General features: G+C 44.7%; 1 protein-coding gene across 1 annotated transcript in view; it reads right to left on the bottom strand.

Moving 5' to 3' along the window:
* Positions 1-12,752, bottom strand: part of LOC126249436 (uncharacterized) — a 780,472-nt gene that overhangs the window by 183,784 nt on the left and 583,936 nt on the right. The gene's annotated exons all lie outside the window — the stretch shown is intronic.

Here is a 12,752-nt window from a genome sequence, read left to right as displayed (position 1 = left end):
GTAGGTCCCTTTTTATGTTATTAAACATTATTCTATTAACAAGAGATACTGAGAGTTTGATGTCTTTATCACTCTTAGTTTCTGAGAAAAGTGCACGAGAATACAAAAAAAAATGTAGTTTATAGGAAAACCACACTAAAGTTTTACACAAAAAATCTATTGAACATTACGATACAGACACACTTTTAAAAATTACAGGACTGTACTGTGACTCAGCTTCGCCAACTTCATCTTCTTTTCTTTGATCTTCTGGTTGTCCTGACCTCCGTAGTAGCATTTCCTGTAGAAATTTCAGCATACAGGTACGGTCCATATCGATGGTTTTCAGTATATTTTTAGTACCGATACCATACCCTGTTCCCAAGAGCCTTAACATATCAGTATTCTTTGACACACCATCATGTAAGCACATCACGCATCATGAACTTTGAACTTCATTGTTTCTTTTCCAACAAAAACAGTTTTTGGTAGCCTTGCCAAAAATACAGAATTTAAACTTCCATTCGGATTCTGAGTTTCACCATGGAGACACTTTTTCAAAGGCTCTTGTTGGCTAAATTCTTTTTAAATAGGTTTGAGAGCAAGTAGGACAGTTTCTGGAACTGAATGTTCGTTCTTATAATTGGAAGCTGTGGCTGAGTTGTTGGATCTGCACCAATTGTTGGGTCCCTGTGGGCAAAGGTGATAATGTGGTATCTCATTCACTGAAATTTTGTGAAAGAACATACCCCAGATAACTCTTGTCATTGCTTCTACACTGTTGCAGTTATTCCTAATGACCATGCCGTAATAATCCGGATGTTGTCTGTATCAACCTCTGTCAGACCGCGTTTAGCACCTAACTTTTTTTCCTTACATACCTTCATAAGTGGTGGTCTTTCTTTTCTGTACACGCCCTATATACTCCAGTGTATTAATTTTGACTGTTGGCCCACGTGGTTTCTTATCTGTCGGTTTTTGTTAAGCCTTACTGTCCCCATCCCCAAGATAGTCTGCATACACGACACCTATTGACTGCTTAGAGCTTCTGAAAATGTTAACACCACCAGCCACTCCTTGTCTCCACTAGAGCAATTATAGTCAATTTTGCACACATGATGTTTAGCGGGATTTTTGCTACAGATGTCACAGAAATTATTACTTATATCGATATTCAGGACTAAATTACAAACAATTTCCATGGTTTTCCCCACATCTCCATACAAAGTGACGCTTCCACCACTCATTACAACGTGTGTTTTTCCACAAATTCACGTAATAACTTTATGGTAAGCAGAGGCAGAAACACTGTCCACACTACGTATTTCACTGCCACGCGTTTTAGAGACATTTGGAATCCAGCAAGCAAGCTTTTTACTTTAAGCGCTGATAACCGGGCAGATATCACCTTCAGTGTTATTTTCGTACCTCATAAGTAGCGAATTCGTGACTTAATTTTTAAATCTTTATTTCCACGAAACCCTAGCTTATAACCAAAATGCCTTATTCCACTCATTATGTTTATAGCTTTTTCACATGGAGCGTCGTAGCGGAGTGGTTAGCACACTGGACTCGCATGCGGGAGGACGACGGTTCAAACCCGCGTCCGGCCATCCCGATTTAAGTTTTCCGTGATTTCCCTAAATCTCTCCAGGCAAAATCTGGGATGGTTTCCTTTAAAGGGTACAGACGATTTCCTTCTCCCTTCTTGAAACACTCCGAACTTGAGGTCCGTTTCTAATGGTCTCGATGTCGACGGGACGTTAAGCCCAATTTTCCTTTCCAGGTGCAGGCCAACGGCTACAGGAAAAGCTGGGCGTAGAATATCAGGTAGCAAGCATCATGAAACCTAGCGCTACGCCGACCCGGATGAAAGAGGACATAGAGGCCTTGCGCTGAGATTTTGATGGTAAGGATAAGGTGCTTATAAAAGGAGGAGCAGGAAACAACTTGACTAGCTCCTTAGAATATAGCATTAAAGGTGACCTCGAGGAAACAGGAGCAGTAACAGCACACACTCGTGTGGGGTACGTGGTGGTTTTGCAGTGACATGACCAGCCCAGAGCGAAAATGTCTGTCATCTGTGTGTAAAAGAGCTAAATGAATCGGTTTTGACTGAAACAGTCTCATATTTGTGGCGTGCCTATTGCTGCGACTGGTAAATATGGATACACTACTATTGCCCTGCACCTAAATAGAAGATTAATCGTTTGCATACCAGTCTCTCCTGTATGCTTCACATTTTTCTTGTCAGATAGTGCAATTGTCGTTTAACCGCCTAATTCTTTGAAATGGAGACTGGGTGTGATACCCTCATCTTGTTTCCACTGATCACCTTTGTGCAATCAGTATTTACTTAGTTCTAAGTTACTGAAGAAAATTTCGCCGTTAGGCATTAATTAGTGTAATGATTTCAGTAAATACTCTAGGTGTGAAATCGCTGGTGTGAGTTCGAGGAAAAGCGCCAGACAGCCGTTACGTTAAATACTTCCAGCGTCATTTTCTTACCTTTTTAACAATTTAACAGTTGCATGGTATAATGTGCACCCTCATTTAATTTAACTATGTGTGTATAATTATTCCGTACAGCTTCAGTGGACTTTATTACATTTAAATATGAATGGTGAGACGTTCTTACGAGGGCTGTTCGGAAAGTAAGGTCCGATCGTCGCGAAGTGAAAACCACAGTGAAAATCATTTTTTTTATTCCCAACAGTTAGCCACAACTTCCAGCTAGCTCTCTAAATAGTCGCCTCTCCGACTTAGATATTTGTATGAACTTTCCAGTATTCTAGTCACAGAAAGCAACCGCCTGTGTTTTCCGCCTGTTCTCTACGCTGGTTTGTCTTTCGTTGTTTGTGCCAAAATATTGTCTTCGTAGACAGTGGTTCATGTGAGCAGAGATGAAGATCGGAGGGAGCCAATTAAGGGCTGTATTGTGGATAATCAAACACTTCCCATCGAAAACGCTGCAGGAGCGTCTACATTGCCCTGCAGAATGCGGTTGAAAATTGTCTTGGAGAAAGACACGCATGGCATTTCTGTTATGTGGGATGCATAGCTTCAGGCAAAATCTCTCACCAGATCCACATACTTGGCGGGAGACACTGTTGTTTTAGGCATTTCCACGTGATCACTTTGCGCTCTGAACTGGAAACAGCGACGTGAAGCGATTGACAGGCACTCTATAGACACTGCTTAACACATGTGTTCAAAGTTCCATCAGATTTTCCCAGTGGTTTCCATTTTGTGCCTAATTGGACCTTACTTTCCGAATACGCCTCGTAATTATGATATAAATGTAAATACAAATTAAAGTTATACTGCAAAATAAGAAACATTTACGAAGTCTTGCCGAAGAGATAATACCTCTTCCGTTGGGAATATGAAATTAACGCACAGGTATTACAATGGTGAATATTTTAATTTCATGGACACCTTACGCAAATACGGTAGAGTGATTTACATTCCGCGATATGAGCCCTTAGAGACGCGTTGTGTTGCTCGAAGTAGCCTAGGTGACTAAATCTGTCGCACAGCTCTCATTAGAACGTGTGCGTATTAACTACGTCCCTCCTTAGCATATAAGCTGTGAAGCGCAGAAGGCGCGCTGGAGTGGAAGTGTGCGCCGAGCGGCAATTACTGGGACCGCGACCAGCCAACGTAGACGTTGCCAAGCTTGTGGCTCCTCGCCCCTCCTCGTAAGTACGAGTGGCTTGTACTTCTGCCGTAGAAGCACTCACCGTAAGTCGGCATCACCTGCCAGAGCCAAACATCAGAGACCATTTCCCAGCCCAGAGAACACTTTCATCCGTCACACATGTTGCCATTCGAGCGCCTTACATCACTTCTGTGGTAAAGGTTGAATTAAAATACGTGGCTTTAATGTGGGTGACAAATACTTTAAAATCTGCAATCAAGCTACCTTGGCCGGCCGAAGTGGCCGTGTGGTTAAAGGCGCTGGAGTCTGGAACCGCAAGACCGCTGCGGTTGCATGTTCGAATCCTGCCTCGGGCATGGATGTTTGTGATGTCCTTAGGTTAGTTAGGTTTAATTAGTTCTAAGTTCTAGGGGACTAATGACCTCAGCAGTTGAGTCCCATAGTGCTCAGAGCCAACCAAGCTACCTTGCGTATCGTCGTATAGGTTCTTTATTCGATTATAGGAATACTACGACACATCACTTGGAATTCAAAGAAGCATTAACACCCGCAGAGATAGAAGTAGGTCTGCTCGGTTGATTACGCTATTGTTCGACATCTACTGGAATTCACAGGACACAAAACACAGAGGTGACAAAAGCCATGGATTATCTACTAACATTGTGTCGGACCTCCTTTTGCACGATATATTGCAGCAACTCGACGTGGTATGGACTCAAAAAGTCGTCGGAAGTCCCCTGCAGAAATACTGAGCCATGCTGCCTCTAAAGCCGTCCATAATTGCGAAAGTGTTGCCGATGCAGAATGTTGTGCATGAACTTACCTCTCGGTTATGTCCCATAAATCTCCAGTGGGATTCATGGCGGGCGATCTGAGTGGCCAAACCATTCACTCAAATTTCTTCAAACCAATCGCGAGCAATTGTGGCCTGGTTATATGGCGCATTGTCAACCATAAAAATTCCGTCGTTGTTTAGGAAAACATGACGTCCACGAAGGGCTGAAAATATTCTCCAAGTAGCCGAACACCCAGAGGACCCAATCCATTGCATGGAAACACACCATTATGGAGCCACCACCACCTTGCACGTAACTTGTTGACAAGCTGGTTCCATGGTTTATTGGGGACTGCACCACACTCGAATCCTACAATCAGCGGTTACTAACTGAAATCGAGACTCATCAAAGCAGGCCACGGTTTTCCAGTCGTCTAGGGATCAACTGAGATAGTCACGAGTCGAGGAGAGGCGTAGTAGGAGATGTTGTGGTGTCAACAAATCCACTCGCATAGGTCGCCTGCTGCCATAGCTCATTAAAGCCAAGTTTCAGCGCTCTTTACTAAAGGATACATTCTAAGTACATCCCACATTGACTTCTGCTGTTATTTCACGCGGTGTTGTTTGTCTGTTAGCAGTGACAACTCTGTGCAAATGCCACTGCTCTTAGTCGTTAAGCGAAGGCCGTCAGCTACTGCGTTGTCCGTGGTGAGAGGTAATGCTTGAAATGTGTTCTCGACACTCTCTAGACACTGTGGATCTTGGAATATTGGATTCCCTAACGATTTCCATACCGGTTCCCGTGAGATCACCGAAGTTAAGCGCTGTCGGGCGTGGTAGGCACTTGGATGGGTGACCATTCAGGCCGCCATGCGCTGCTGCCGTTTTTCGGAGTGCGCTTAGCCTCGTGATGCCAATTGAGGAGCTACTCGATCGAATAGTAGCGGCTTCGGTCAAGAATACCATCATAACAACCGGGAGAGCGGTGTGCTGACCACACGCCCCTCCTATCCGCATCCTCAACTGAGGATGACACGGCGGTCGGATGGTCCCGATGGACCACTTATGGCCTGAAGACGGAGTGCTTTAACGATTTCCAAAATTGAATGTGCCATGTGTCTAACTGCCACTACCATTTCACTTTCAAAGTCTGTTGATTTCCGTCGTGTGGTTACACTCAGTAACCTTTACAGATGAATTAGCTGAGCACAACTGACAGCTCCACCACTGCACTGTCCTGTTATAACTCGTGTACGCGATGCTACCGCCATCTGCATATGTGCGTATCACTATCCCACGACTTTAGTCACCTCAATGTATTGTTCTAAAGACACTGGAGTCCAATTCGGGAGTGCAGACCTTCTATGTTAGGACTATTTTTGTTGTTATGGTCTGCAATTGAAAGGGTGGTTTGACACTGCCCTCTACACTAGTCACACATCTTATGGAAGTCTCGTAATCTTTCCATAATTACTGAAAACTACATTCATTCGAACCTGCTTGTTATACTGCAGCCTTGGCATTCCTCTATAATTTTAAACTCCAGAATACCCTCCATTAGTAAAATGAATTTTCTCATTGCACTAAAATGTGTCCTCTTCTATTAGCCAGGTTAGGCCATAAATTCCTTTTCTCCCTACATAAATTCAACGCCACTTCATTACAAGGCATATTCGGAAAGCAAGGTCCTAATAGGCGTGAAATGGAAACCACTGTGAAAATCCGATGTAACTTTGCACAGATGTGTTGGGCAGTGTCTTTAGTGTGCCTGTCGATCGCTTCACGTCGCTCTTTACAGTTCAGAGCGCAAAGTGATCACGTAGAAATGCCTAAAGCAACAGTGTCTCCCGCGAAGTATGTAGATTTGGTGAGATATTTCGCCTGAAGCTATGCATCCCACATAACATACATGTCATGCGTATCTTTCTTCAAGACAATTTTCAACCGCATTTTGCAGGGGCGATGGAGACGCTCCTGCAGCGTTTTCGATGGGAATTGTTTGATCATCCACAATACAGCCGTTAATTGGCTCCCTCCGTTGTTCATCTCTGCTCACATGAACCGCTGGCTACGAAGACAACATTTTGGTACAAACAACGAAAGGCGAACCAGCGTAGAGAATTGTCGGAAAGGACAGGCGGCTGCTTTCTGTCACGAGAGTACTGGAAAGTTTGTACAACTGTCAAAGTCGGAGAGGCGACTATTTAGAGAGCTAGCTGGAAGGTGTGGCTAACTGTTGCGAATAAAAAAAAAATTGATTTTCACAGCAGTTTTCACTTCGCGACGATCGGACCTTACTTTCCGAATAGCCCTCGTAATTATCCCATCTACGCATCAGATCTTCAGGATTTTCCTGGTACATCATATTTCAAAATATTCTACTCTCCTCCTCCTTGACCTTTTGATCATGTACGGTTAGCCTCTGTTGTAGGCTACAATCCAGACCAAAACGACGAGAACTATGCGTCTGGTCCCGGTGGAGGTTCGAGTCCTTCCTCGGGCATGGGTGTGTGTGTTTGTCCTTAGGATAATTTAGTTTAATTAGTGTGTAAGCTTAGGGACTGATGACCTTAGCACTTAAGTCCCATAAGATTTCACACACGTAACGACGAGAAAAGAGATCCTAATATTTGCGTTTATATTCGTTTTTGACACCCAGACTTTTGCGCAAGCAAAGCCGGAATAATAATCGTTTTCAAACATCGTTTCAAAGTGATTACATTATCGACGGTAGGTACGTTCAGGAGAACCAATTTCTCTACTGGCGCTATCCATATACATGAACACGTGTGTTTATTTCTGCACAACTCTGGAGCACATGGACTTATTTCAGCCAAACGTGGTACACATACCTTGCTCGACAATAAGAAACAGAAACATCCTGAATACTTTGTCCGGTGTCAATGTCACTTCCTACATATACACACGTTCTGCGGGTATGTAGTTGATTAGAATTGCAATTCTCTGTCACAGATGGAAGGAACGAAGGAAGGCTAGAGTTTAACTTCCCGCACATGGTGCAGTCATTAGAAACGGACAACAATTTGTGAGTACGATTGGATGGAAAAGGAAGTCGGGGGCCCCATTTTCAAAGGAACTATCCCGGCATTTGGCCATAGTGATTTAGGAAAATCCCGGAAAACTCAAACCTGGATGGCCGGACGGGTATTCTAACCGTCGTTCACCCCGATGTTCACATAGAATGGCCATTAGAGTGTATTAGCGTTGTTTTTTCCTAGTGTCGTTACCACGTCTAATAGGGTATATGAGGTGCGTGAAGAGTGTCATACGTTGTGAAATCACTGTGAATAACGTGGAGATGCCGCGTACTCGTTTGATACTAGATTATCATCACCTGTCAAGAGCCTGAAACGGGCCTCATTGTAAGCCTCCATCGAATCGTGTAATATTCAGATTTATTGGGCATTCGGATGTGTCAGCGGCCCGACGTTGGACTGCATGTGAACGTGAGGGCAGGCATACTCGGCGTGAAGATTCCGGTCTACCACGTCTTACAACCACAAGGGTGGATCACCGTATTGTGCATCGAGCACATAGTAAATCCTCCGCATCAGCGCCCGCCGAGCTTTGTATTTTTTTTAAACTGACTCGTTCCCCATCTTTTCGATAAAAACTCGTTAAAATGATCAATGGAACATGTAACTAACTAACTGATCAACTAAGTAATTAACTGAGGAAATCGGACAAGAAGAGAAGTAAATCGTTTGTCATTTGGGGCTATAGAAGAATACTGAATGTTAGGTGGACTGTTAAAATAATAAATGAGGATTTTCTTCACATAATCGGTCAGGAAATGATACGTGGGAAACACTCAAAATAGTAAACGGTAGAATAGTAGGACATCCGGTTTCGTAAATTGACATGCGGGAGAGCGGCGTGTTGACCACATGCCCCTCCATATCCGCATCCCGTGACGCCTGTGAGCTGAGGATGACACGGCGGCCGATCGGTACCGTTGGGTCTTCCAAGGCCTGTTTGGACGTAGTTTAGTTTAGTAGAATAATAGGATGCGTTAAGACATTGGGAAGTAACTTCCCCGGTACTAGAAGGAGCTGTAGACTGTCGAAACTGAAGGGGAAGACAAGTCTGTATATACCGAACAAATGACTGACGGCGCTGGGTGCAAATGAAGAAAGAATTGTAAATAGTGGCTACGATGCTGTGTTAGTATACTAGGGTAAACTGCAGTCTGCCTGCGAAAGAAACTGTGTACAAAACATTTGTACTGCTCGTACTTGAGCACTGCTTAAATGTATGGAACTCGTGACAGGTGTAACTGGGCACATCGGGCATGTACAAGGAAGGGGCTGTGAATGCTCGCAAGTTTGTTTGGCTGGCGAGATGGTGTAACAGGAATGCTGGAAACACTTAAATGGTAGTATTCGCAGTAAACCCCTGTACATTTCACAAAAACTGCCTAGAACACTTCAAGAAGAGTTCATCAGTGCAGAAACTGCGATTGTCCTTCGGTCCTCTTCGCAAATGACCCCTAGAGATATATTAGGCAAATAGCAGCTCACACAGATTTCAAAGTGCCCCGTGCTGTACACTTCAGGGGCACATATGTAAATATAACTAATGAATATGTTGGAAGAAAACGTAGGCATCGAGTAGTACACTAACTGGTCAGTTTCAGCGCAGACTCTTATAATAGAAGTGCAGCCAATAGCTGTAGCGTTCCTCCGAGCAACTGGCAGACACAAGTTTGGAGAGAACAATAATTCTATTTAGCTTTGACAAAGGATCAAGCCAATTCTAAGTGTTCCCAAAAATACAAGCTACACAAATACAACTGAACGAAACAGGTCTAGTTTTGGTGCTTACACTGAAAGACATTTCATGAAGGTGTAGTAAGTTATGTACATCATATTTTTAGGAAAAAATGTAAGTTATTTGGAAGAAATGTAAGTTTTACTTCAACATTTTTTCTACATTACTATGCAGTTCTACCTGAGGCTGCTATCAATTGTAGCCATACTATTAAACGTCAAGAAATAAATTTTCAGTTATTGTAGTATATTCACACAAATTTTTAGTTGATGCAGGTTCGTTTCATTTCTACTAAAGTTTCCCACCACTTGATGTTTTCTTTGTTTACGCATCTACAAAAAAATGGCTTTGAGCACTATGGGACTTAACATCTGAGGTCATCAGTCCCCTAGAACATAGAACTACTTAAACCTAACTAACCTAAGGACATCACACACATCCATGCCCGAGGCCGGATTCGAACCTGCGACCGTAACGGTCGCACGGTTCCAGACTGTAGCGCCTAGAACCTCTCGGCCACCTCGGCCTGCTACGCATCTACAGATTGTTTGACTGTCACAGGTACCAACGAAAGGGTCAAGCAGAGGAGAATGAATCGAACACGTAATCCGAATAGACATAGGTCCAGAAACCAACCGCAGTCATCTCAATGTTGCAATACTGTTAATGCATACGGCTGCATTTATTTCTAAACACTGCAAATGAAACACAGTGATAAACTGCCCTCGTTTGATTTTGTCATTCCGGACTCCTAAGTACTGACAAACAGCGTTTCGCCATCAAGTGCATCGATTCTGACTCACTTACACCGTGACTCCCAGGTCCCCCGACTTCAACCAAATGGCTCAAATGGCTCTGAGCACTATGGGACTCAACTGCTGAGGTCATTAGTCCCCTAGAACTTATAACTAGTTAAACCTAACTAACCTAAGGACATCACAAACATCCATGCCCGAGGCAGGATTCGAACCTGCGACCGTAGCGGTCTTGCGGTTCCAGACTGCAGCGCCTTTAACCGCACGGCCACTTCGGCCGGCCCCGACTTCAACCCCTGGGATTTTTTGGGTGGGCGTATTTAAACGATTTGTTGTATTCCAGCTGTGTTGATACTGTCGATGAACTCCAGGAACTCATTGTGGATGGTTGTCAATGCATTCAGTACACACCTGCGATTTTTGAACTTGTACGATACTCGGTGAGGTGACGCACTGACGCCTGCCTTCACGTGAACGGTGGCCATGTGGATAACTTGCGGTAATGTTTGTCCTTAAGCGTATATCAGCAGTTTGGATCATCGGGGACTCTGTTGCTAGGTGTTCATGTGCTCAGTCGTAGAACTTCGTATCGGGGAAACCATTGCTTTCCGGACCTGTGTTTATAAGTGTTTCGAGGGCTATCCACAAAGTACATTACGTTTTGGAATTAAAAATAAATAAAGTATTGGAATTTTTTTTAATTATATACAGATGAAAGCCACACTTAAATACTACTTTTCTACATAGTTGCCCTTTAAATTAAGGCACTTATCGTAGCGATGGACGAGCTTGGAAATTCCTTCGTCGTAAAATTCGGCTGCCTGCGCCGTCAACTACGTGATTATCTCTTCTTGAAGCTGTGGGTCGTCATCAAAACGCTGCATAGCCAACCACTTCTTCATTGCTGGGAATAAGTGGAAGTCGCTCGGTGCCAGGTCGGGACTGTACGGCGGATGAGGAAACAACTCCCACTTAAAAGATTCAAGAACTTCACGAGTGGCATTTTCCGTGTGGGCCCGGGCGTTGTCGTGAATCAGCAAGATCTTTGAGCCCAACTTTCCCCTGCGCTTGTTTTGTATTACTCTTCTGAGGTTGTGCAGAGTTTGGCAATTCCTTTGAGAGTTTATTGTAGTACCTCTTTCCTGGAAATCCACTAAAATCACACCTTTTCTGTCCCAAAAGAGGTAACCACGTGGTTGAAGGCGCAGGCGGCCGAATTTTACGACGAAGGAATTTCCAAGCTCGTCCATCGCTACGATAAGTGCCTTAATTTAAATGGCAACTATGTAGAAAAGTAGTATTTAAGTGTGGCTTTCATCTGTATATAATAAAAAAAATTCCAATACTTTATTTATTTTTAATTCCAAAACGTAATGTACTTTGTGGATAGCCCTCGTATTTGGTTGTTTCATTGTCCTCTACTCGCCTCTTTCGTTCGTACCTATAATAGTAAACAGCCCGTATACAAGAAAGCTAAAAGTTAGTAACCAAACTTAACCACAAAGTGAGGTAAGAATGGACACTAAGTAACTATTTCGAACGTTACGTTAACAGAAATTTTTAGCTGGTAGTGGCCATGCAACCTGCTTCATTTTTAGTAACAAAACGAACAACCTGCTATGAAATGTGAGGAACACTTTGTCACGTTATGAGCAGTGTGAATATACACTCCTGGAAATTGAAATAAGAACACCGTGAATTCATTGTCCCAGGAAGGGGAAACTTTATTGACACATTCCTGGGGTCAGATACATCACATGATCACACTGACAGAACCACAGGCACATAGACACAGGCAACAGAGCATGCACAATGTCGGCACTAGTACAGTGTATATCCACCTTTCGCAGCAATGCAGGCTGCTATTCTCCCATGGAGACGATCGTCGAGATGCTGGATGTAGTCCTGTGGAACGGCTTGCCATGCCATTTCCACCTGGCGCCTCAGTTGGACCAGCGTTCGTGCTGGACGTGCAGACCGCGTGAGACGACGTTTCATCCAGTCCCAAACATGCTTAATGGGGGACAGATCCGGAGATCTTGCTGGCCGGGGTAGTTGACTTACACCTTCTAGAGCACGTTGGGTGGCACGGGATACATGCGGACGTGCATTGTCCTGTTGGAACAGCAAGTTCCCTTGCCGGTCTAGGAATGGTAGAACGATGGGTTCGATGACGGTTTGGATGTACCGTGCACTATTCACTGTCCCCTCGACGATAACCAGTGGTGTACGGCCAGTGTAGGAGATCGCTCCCCACACCATGATGCCGGGTGTTGGCCCTGTGTGCCTCGGTCGTATGCAGTCCTGATTGTGGCGCTCACCTGCACGGCGCCAAACACGCATACGACCATCATTGGCACCAAGGCAGAAGCGACTCTCATCGCTGAAGACGAAACGTCTCCATTCGTCCCTCCATTCACGCCTGTCGCGACACCACTGGAGGCGGGCTGCACGATGTTGGGGCGTGAGCGGAAGACGGCCTAACGGTGTGCGGGACCGTAGCCCAACTTCATGGAGACGGTTGCGAATGGTCCTCGCCGATACCCCAGGAGCAACAGTGTCCCTAATTTGCTGGGAAGTGGCGGTGCGGTCCCCTACGGCACTGCGTAGGATCCTACGGTCTTGGCGTGCATCCGTGCGTCGCTGCGGTCCGGTCCCAGGTCGACGGGCACGTGCACCTTCCGCCGACCACTGGCGACAACATCGATGTACTGTGGAGACCTCACGCCCCACGTGTTGAGCAATTCGGCGGTACGTCCACCCGGCCTCCCGCATGCCCACTATACGCCCT

Source organism: Schistocerca nitens, chromosome 3 (assembly GCF_023898315.1).
Source record: "Schistocerca nitens isolate TAMUIC-IGC-003100 chromosome 3, iqSchNite1.1, whole genome shotgun sequence".
NCBI classification, from domain to species: domain Eukaryota; kingdom Metazoa; phylum Arthropoda; class Insecta; order Orthoptera; family Acrididae; genus Schistocerca; species Schistocerca nitens.
The sequence above is the reverse complement of the archived record's forward strand: the minus strand, read 5'-3'. Positions and strand labels throughout refer to the sequence as shown.